Raw genomic sequence first — 9,037 nt, 5'->3', positions numbered from 1 at the left:
ATCAAAAAGTAATATTACGAATTTCAAATTAACGTTTTTAGTTATACTATTGTTTCTTTCAGTCTTTAAATGAAAGCAGTCTTTTAACAGACGTTAAGATAGCGTCCGACGAGGTAATACCAATTTCTCTTCCGGTAGTCAATGTTTTTGCCATAATGTCATCGATAATAAGAACAGTGAAACATCGTCTACATCACCGTCTACTTCCGAGTATTGATACTGAAGTTCTTCAATCTGGTCATTCTTGCTCTATCCAACAGTGATGCAGTTTTAGGATTCGGGTGTTCGTTGTGTGCCCTTGCACCGAAGGTTGAGTTTTTCAGAACACATCTCATATCGGATCCAGATCTTCATGCTTAGCTATAGCATGGTTTCGACTTGCTCTCTGCCTTTTTTTTTTTTGCTTTGTTTCCAGCGATATTTGAACGTCAAATCGTATAACTTTGGAACGAAACTTTATTTTGATCGATACAAGTATCAAATCATTGGTTCAACGATCGCATATACATTCACTACCACATTTGGTACTATTTTCTTCTTGTCGCGAGAATATGAAGGTGGTTTGGTGCTAGCTGTAATCCTGAAGATGTTTTCGGGTATTTCAATATTTGAATATTCTATAATATTCAAGCAAATTAATCGTGTGTCATCTGAAGGGTCAATTGACAGGAAAACAAGATATAAGCCAGCTAATTTTGGGATGTTTCTTGCATCATCGGACGCCGCAAAAGTTACTTTCGAAAACTCCTTGACACGAAAAGAGTACACCATAAAGATCATCGAATTCATCACGATGACTATGGAAATTCTGCAGTGAGAACTTTAATCTTGTAGTTCGATAGCTTTCTTCCAGAAGCCGTGTTGTAAGAAGTTTAGCACGGTTCAAAAGTTCACTAAGTTATGGCAAGCTCTGGTATAACGTATGAGTAGTGCTATTAATATTCCATATCCCAGGTGTTAAAGGTATGTTCCTACAGATGAAATTGTCTATATGGAATGAGGAGTCATCGTGTTGGTCATGAGTTTTGGTCTATCGATCTCTAAATGTAGATCAAGATATGAGGAGGACAACAGAGTATTTGTAGTGTTTTTTAGGGGTAGATGTGATGTATAAAATCCAAAAAAAAATATTATTGTTGAAGACTCTATATAATCTACAGTGCATAGAGTGAAATATACATACTACCTCAATCACCGGAGCTTTCCGTTTTTAATCTAGGTTGGTTTACCTACATTTATGACAAAGTTCAATTGTTTCCTCTTATACAAGATGGATAAGTTATACAAACATTCTTCACTTGAGTCATCAAAGTTTTATTTTTAATGACTCGTATACACATGGAGGCTGGAATGTGTGGGGAAACACTTAAGTCGTGTGTCGCCTAGTGCACACCTGCCATATCCCAAAACGTCCGTTTATATGGTAAGCCGTACCTAACCTTTTAAATGATATTTAAAATGCAAAACTTTCTACACAGAGCCCATAAAGCATGCGCTACATACTAATAATACGATTCAATATGATAAACATTTTGAGAAATATAGATTCTAACATTTAATGCATGCGTTTCTAGATTTCTTAAAGCGATATACTTAAATGACAGTTTCTTTTAAGCATTCGTTTAAATTAGAAAAATCTGCGAGTTACATTGTAGGATGCTCTTTTTAAAATTCCTCAAGAAACGATTCTTCACAGTTAAGATTCAACCTCTTTCAACTATTATCCTTATCGTGATATCTCAAGATGACTTCACAAAGGCATTAATGCCAAACTGCTGTTCAGAAAAAACACAAATTTGTTCAAAATATCGGAATATATTATAATCAGGCTTCGTTTGGTATCAGGCTTCGTTCGATGCCAATATATATCAACGTAAAGTTATTCTCTTTTGACCGACATTTTAAGATTCTTTTAATTTCACAGACAGCTTTCTGCAGGGTCTATAGTCAGTTTCTAAGATCAGATATTGTTCGTAGCTTGATGTGTTAATTGTGTATTTTATCGGATGGGACAATGACCAAACAATGTTTTGATGTATAAAAATTTGGTTTGATTCGAAAGAAAATATTTTTAAATGATGAACTGTTTGTACTTTTAATGTGTCGTTTAGAGAAAAAAATCAGGCAGTAAACCTGTGTCATAATTAATTTTTTTGTTGCTCACTTGCATTTCAATTAAGTTTTACCTATAAAACCTCGTTTACTATTTACAAATACATGTAATATTACCATCACATTATACACTGAGCTTTGAATATGTGGGGATAGTTCTTGAGAAAATGTCTGTTATGCCTGTATACTTTGTCAATGAAGAGAAAAATATTGATTACCAGTCTATATAAAATCAGACACCGACTTTGGTAGCGTTACTTTATGGTAAAGGACAAGCTCAGAACAGCGTCTTACGTTCGAAATTCACGGAAGACGCCCTCTTAGAAAGCAAGAATCTTGCAAAGTCGAGAAAAAGTGAATGGCTTTATGCAAAGTTTTCCGACTGTCAATCGACATATGGTTTAAATATCACCCGAGAATTTCGGAGACCTGTCTGTAGCGGTAAATATGAGAGGAAAGGAATGCCTGTTGCTGCGTGGACCATGGATGTAGAAATACCCACCAAACAAAGATTCCTTTTTTATCTGCTTATGCTATATAGTTACAAAACAAAAGTTCTTCCTGTGTTTTGATCTGCATTTTTGAGAACAAAATACATTTATCTCAAACCAAAGTAAGAGCGGAAACTACCTGCAAAGTACCAATATAATACACAATTTATGTAGTTTTTATCTCGGAAACAACCAAATGGCAAAGTAATTATGTGGCCTGTGTTTTTTTTTTCAAGATCCTTGACAGATTTTTATAACAACGGCTCCTTTATAGGTAAAACATTGCTTCTCGGACGTTAAACCCCAACAAACAAACAAACAAAAACCTTTATAGGTATAATACTTGTTGGTACCGCAAAAGTCCTTTTTTGTACATGCATTTCAAGCGTCCTCTGCTTTTCAAAAAACACCCGCCGAGTTGCTCATAAAAATCAATTCCAGAGAAGACGATATAAAGAAGGAAAACTATGACACATTGAACAAATCAGTTTTCATGGTGCAGATGGAAACACCAAAACGATCTACAAGTTCATGATGATGACCATTAAACTTAGTTATGACTTCAATCTTGAAGCAACATAATCCTCTTCCAGAAGTCTAATTGTAAGAAGTCTGCGTATTCACGGAATACTCTGGCATAACGTATGAGTTGTGATATGCAAACTCCAGGTGCTGAAGGGATATTGCCACATAAAAGGAAAATTGACAACTCTGAATTGAAAGACATCACGCTTGTCGTAAAGTTTGGTCTATAGTTTTTTTTCACCATCGATCTTTTAGTGTAGATCAATATATGAGGTTGACTTCACAGATTCTGGAGTATCATTTTTCTCAAGTTCTTTAGGGTAGATGCGATTATTCAAATCCCCGAAACTAGGGTTGTTTAACAATATTACGTCATCTATATAGCGGAAACTGAGATTAAAGGATCTAGCTAAACGATATTCTTTCTTTCGGAACAAATCACCTATAAAGTAAGCTTCAAAAGAGTGACGGAAAAGGTCAACTCTTTTGTACATGCATTTCAAGCGTCCTCTTGGAGAAGCACAATTTGTTCCCATTGAAATGCGGAACGTACGTTGAAAAACGCGTCCACAACACTGAAAAAAAATGTTCGATAAAAAATTCCAACATTTTTACAACATCTTCTTCTGTATATTTGAAAGATGATTTTGAATGATTATTACAAATTATGAGGAATCTCTACCAAGAAGTTTTTGGAGAAACAACGATGTAAAATACTGAGTATATGGGGGAATAGAAGTATAAATTGTGGAAAAAAATGATAGATTTTCAAAGTTACCGCATTGATAAATATTTGGCAATAGGTATAGTCAATATATGTTACCGAATAAACACTTGGCAATAGTTATAGTCAACAGAACTAACCGGTTAAACACTTGGCAATAGGTATAGTCAAAAGAAGTTACTGTATAAACACTTGGCAATAGTTATAGTCAATAGAACTAACTGGATAAACACTTAACAATAGTTATAGTCAATAGAAGAAAAAACTTTTTCATCAGCACGAACATCTACAGCATACCAATCGTAAGCTACATGACATAATACATTTTGAATAAATAAAGAGAAGAATTGGATTTAAGAAATGGTTTACGTTATTGTTATACAGTGTAGAATGATAAATGCAGAGAGCAAAAATCGTGCATTTCGGGTTTATTGTTAGTGCATTTACGTACATGCATGCATATTCGTAGCAGTAGGTATTTCAAAATCGACATTTGATTATTTCAGATTTTATTTCATTCTTTGACAAAAAGTTGAGATAAAAGCTCTTCTAATAATATATCTACTGCATGTGCTATAGTGTAATTATGTTTTTACATTTAATATATGAGTATATTACACGGGTGGCCAGGTGTTTAATCCTGTGACAGTTTGCTAGGTCACATTATACATGTACAGGTAAAGTTAGACTTAGTCATTTTTGAAGCCATTGTAAGCGTAATTTTTGAAAGTATTTTGCTAAATGCACATGAAGATCTAACGTTATCCAAAAAAAAATCCAAAGTAAGCCCAAACAATCAGTTTTGTATGTTTGTCTTTACTTTCTTCATTAAAATTATTTTATGTTCGTTCCAATTTACATTCATTTGAAACTGTAAACGTCAAGTGATCTCATTCAATGTATCGTTAATTTGCCTCATGATCGGATCAAAATACTTTGAAAAGGATGGGTCCAAGTCGGGGTTATTAAGAAAAAGGAGCGTACTACGTGTAGGACACTATTTTCCTTGTTTTGTCGATTTTACTCATGACAATGACAAAAAATAGAAGTTTTATTCTGTTTCCTGTGTTTATGTATTTATTTAATCAATCTAACTGTTACTGTAAGATTTTAGGAGGCATTAAAACGACAAAACAAAACAAAACAAAGCAAAAACAAAAACATAACGGTCTCGAATGCATTGTATGGAAATTTAACAACAATGACATAAACTCTCTTTTCCAGTTCTAAACTTTTATTTTGAAAATACAGTCAGCAATGTTTGGGTACATGTTTAAAGTATAGTTAGCATCATAAGAAAAAAAAATGTACATTTATAGGTGAATTTCATTTAATATTCGATGTCATAACAGTATTGATATAGAACTTGCGCATATTGATTCCGTCAAACGCAAAACTGACTAAGATTGAACTGGTACCTTATTTTTACCGGAACCAGTTTAGCTTTTCATGGGAGGGTAATAGACAAAGAAAACAATATCCCCTCTGTGACGTGTGATAAAGCAGAACATTACCCTCGTATTGAACAATCAAAAGCCAACAAATTGACATGAAATTTAATAGAATATTAAATCGAAGAATTGTATAAAAGGATCTACAGCTTAAAATCTTCGTAAGGAAAACATTCTACTTAAATTCAGTACGTTTCTATTGATTACCGCTATAACCTTGGTTCCCTTGATTACTCTTTCCCATAGACGAAAGAAAAATTGACAATACGGAATGATCAATCACTGCGTTTGTTATGAGTTTTGATATATCGATCTCTAAAGTTAAATTTCAAATGTTTTGAATAAATCCAAAAGAACATTAGATAAAAGAATACGTTACAAAGAATATATAATCCAATCCTCAACGTTGCCAAACCTACCTAATGAATTTCTACCAACCATGAACCAATTCTCACGAACATAATTTTTTTCATTGTTCAAAAGAGTAATCAAGAAAATAAAGGTTATAGCGGTCATGAAAAGAATGTAATCCAGGGACAAAGACCAGACATGGAAAACAGACATACACAACAAAGAACATAAAGTAACTAAAATCATACATACAAAGTAACAAATGCAAATGAGCAACTCGGACTCCACTAAAAACTGGGAGCATGGACCAGGTGCACCGATAGTTTAAGCGTCCTTTGCTTTTCTAGAAACACTCGCCGAGTTGCTCAAAAAAGTCAAGTCCGGGGTAGACAAACGAGGAAAGAAAAACTATGACCCGTTGAATAAATCAGTTTTCATGGTGCAGATGGATACACCATAACGATCGACGAGTTCGTTCAGGATGACGACCATTAAACTTCTGTAGTGATGACTTCAATCTTGTAGCAACATAACCCTGTTCCAGAAGCCTATTTGTTAGAGTTTTAGCGCGATACAAAAGGTCTGCGTAGCTTCGGCAAGCTCTGTAGTATCCTTTATCTCGAGTTGTTTTGGGTAGATGCGATGTATCAAATCCCCGAAATTAGGATTGTTCAAAGATAATTCGTCATCTATATAGCGGAAACTGAGATTGAAGGATGTAGCCAAACGATATTCTTTCTTTCTGACCAGATCAGCTATAAAGTCAGCCTCATAAGAGTGAAGTAATAGGTAAGCAAGTAAAGGAGCACAATTTGTTCCCATTGGAATGCCGACCGTTTGTTGAAAAACACGTCCACCACACTGTTGTCGATTAAAATCCCAGTATTTTGTAATCATCTTCCTCTGTATATTTGGAAGATGATTTGGAATTATTTCTTACAAAGTATGAGGAATCTCTACCAAGAACTATATATTTGTATCTAGGTGTATCATCTTTTTTGGAAAAACAACGATGTATAAAGTCGGGATTTTAACTGAGTATGGGGAATAGAAGTATACAGTGCTGAAAAATCATAGGTTTTAATGCTATTATATTCAGATGATAGTCTTGAACTAATTTCTCCAAAAGATCTTTGAAATTTTTCAGGATCCACATTGAATTAATACCACTACGGGAGTAAAAAGTCTTGTGGTAGGACTGCAACCCTCTTAGACAGTTGTGAGTATAGAAGTTAAAAGTTTTGAAAGAGGTTTGGTGGCACATTTTCAAATCTAGCTATGAATCGTTGATTGTATGGATTCTTGTTGGGTGTAGGAATCCAGTACATAGACGGTAAATCACAATCATCGTCCTTGGTAGAGAGACCAAAAGAGGATAGCACAAATTTATGGTTTTCCACAATCTCTTCTTTGGAGAGGTCTTATCACTGCTATTATTTTCTACGTCTACCTCTGATAATAAACATTGGATGTATGTGTTTAAACAATACACGGACAAGATTATTGCAATTTCCTAACGAGTTTGGGGTACCAAATGTGACTTTTGTCTAAAATTCACTCTACAGAAACCGCAAAAAAAATCAGCAACCGCAAATTGGTATACCTTACAACAATACGATTATACAAGAACTGTATCACCTGAACATTTTCGTTTTTAATCTTTTACTAAATGTAGGATTGCTGTTCACACCTCAAAAGTACATGTAGTTAAACATTTTTTTCCTCCAATGATGTAAAAGGTATATAAACGTTCTTCACTTACATCAACAAAATTTTATTTTGTTAACACTCCGTGTACACAATGAAGGCTGGAATGTGTGGGAAAACTGTAAAGGCGTATGTAACCTATGTAGTCTTTTCAGTACACACTATTTCTAAACAGCACGCACATAGCAAACTCTATATACTAATACTTATACGGCTGCTACGCTTCAATAGGACGAACATTTTGAAAATTATAGCTTTTAAAATTTTAGTGGATGAGTTTCTAGACTTCTTAAAGCGATATAAATCAAACGGTGCTTTTTAATACGTTAATTCCGCGAGTTATATTGTACGACGTTCTTTTTCAAATTCCTCAAGCAATGATTCTTCAAAGTTAAGATTCAAACTCTCTCAACCATGTTGTTTATCGTCATAACACAAAAAATGTACTACAGTGACGACACAACGACATTCAACTAATGCTGTTTAGAACAAAACGAAACTCGTTCGAAATATCAGAAAATGTTCTAATCAAGCTTCCTTTGATGCTATAATTGATTTACGTAAAGTTATTTCCTTTTTTCGACATTTGAAGATTTTTTATATTTCACAAATATATTATTTCAGCGTCTATAGTTAGATTCTAGACAATACAAGACAAGACAATAGTTGCATTTCAATTAAGTCTTACCTTTTAAACCCATTTGACCGTTGACTGTTTACATATAACATTACCATTTTATTATACATTAAATCTTGAATATGCGGGAATAGTTCTAGAGAAAATGTCTGTCATGCCTATATACTCTGTCAATGAAGAAAAATATTTAGTACCCGTCATTAGAAAATCAGACACTGACCTTGGTAGGGTTATTTCCTGGTGTAGAAATACTCACCAAACAAGTGATACGTTTTTATCTACATGTTATATAGTTACAAACTCCTTCATGATACACAATTTATGTATTTTTTTTTATCTCAGAAGTGCAACAACCAAATGGAAAACTAAGACTGTTTTGTGATCTTTGACTTTTTTATATGCGTGATTCTCATCAGATTTTTAAACGACAACACTTTGATGAATAAAATCCGAATCATCTGAGATCCAAACTTAAAGCTTAAACACAGCTACCACCTTTACCACAGCTACCACATCTACCACAGATACCACCTTTACTACAGCTACCACCTTTACTACAGCTACCACCTTTACCATAGCTACCACAGCTACCACAGATACCACCTTTACTACAGCTACCACCTTTCCCACCCCTATCACCTTTACAAAAGCTACCACAGCTACCACTTTTACTGCAGGTACCATCTTTACTACAGGTACCACCTTTACCACAGCTACGACAGTTACAACAGCTACCACAGCTACCAACTTTACCACAGCTACCACAGATACCACCTTTACTGCAGCTACCACCTTTCCCACACCTATCACCTTTACATAAGCTACCACAGCTACCTCTTTTACCACAGGTACCATATTTACTACGAGTACCACCTTTACCACAGCTTAAACACAGCTACCACCTTTACCACAGCTACCACAGATACTACCTTTACTACAGCTACCACCTTTCCCACACCTATCACCTTTACATAAGCTACCACAGCTACCACTTTTACCACAGGTACCATCTTTAGTACAGGTACCACCTTTACCACAG

The sequence above is a fragment of the Perna viridis genome, chromosome 11 (genome assembly GCF_037379345.1).
Source record: "Perna viridis isolate PV_CMFRI_1.1 ecotype Kerala chromosome 11, ASM3737934v1, whole genome shotgun sequence".
NCBI classification, from domain to species: domain Eukaryota; kingdom Metazoa; phylum Mollusca; class Bivalvia; order Mytilida; family Mytilidae; genus Perna; species Perna viridis.
The sequence above is the reverse complement of the archived record's forward strand: the minus strand, read 5'-3'. Positions refer to the sequence as shown.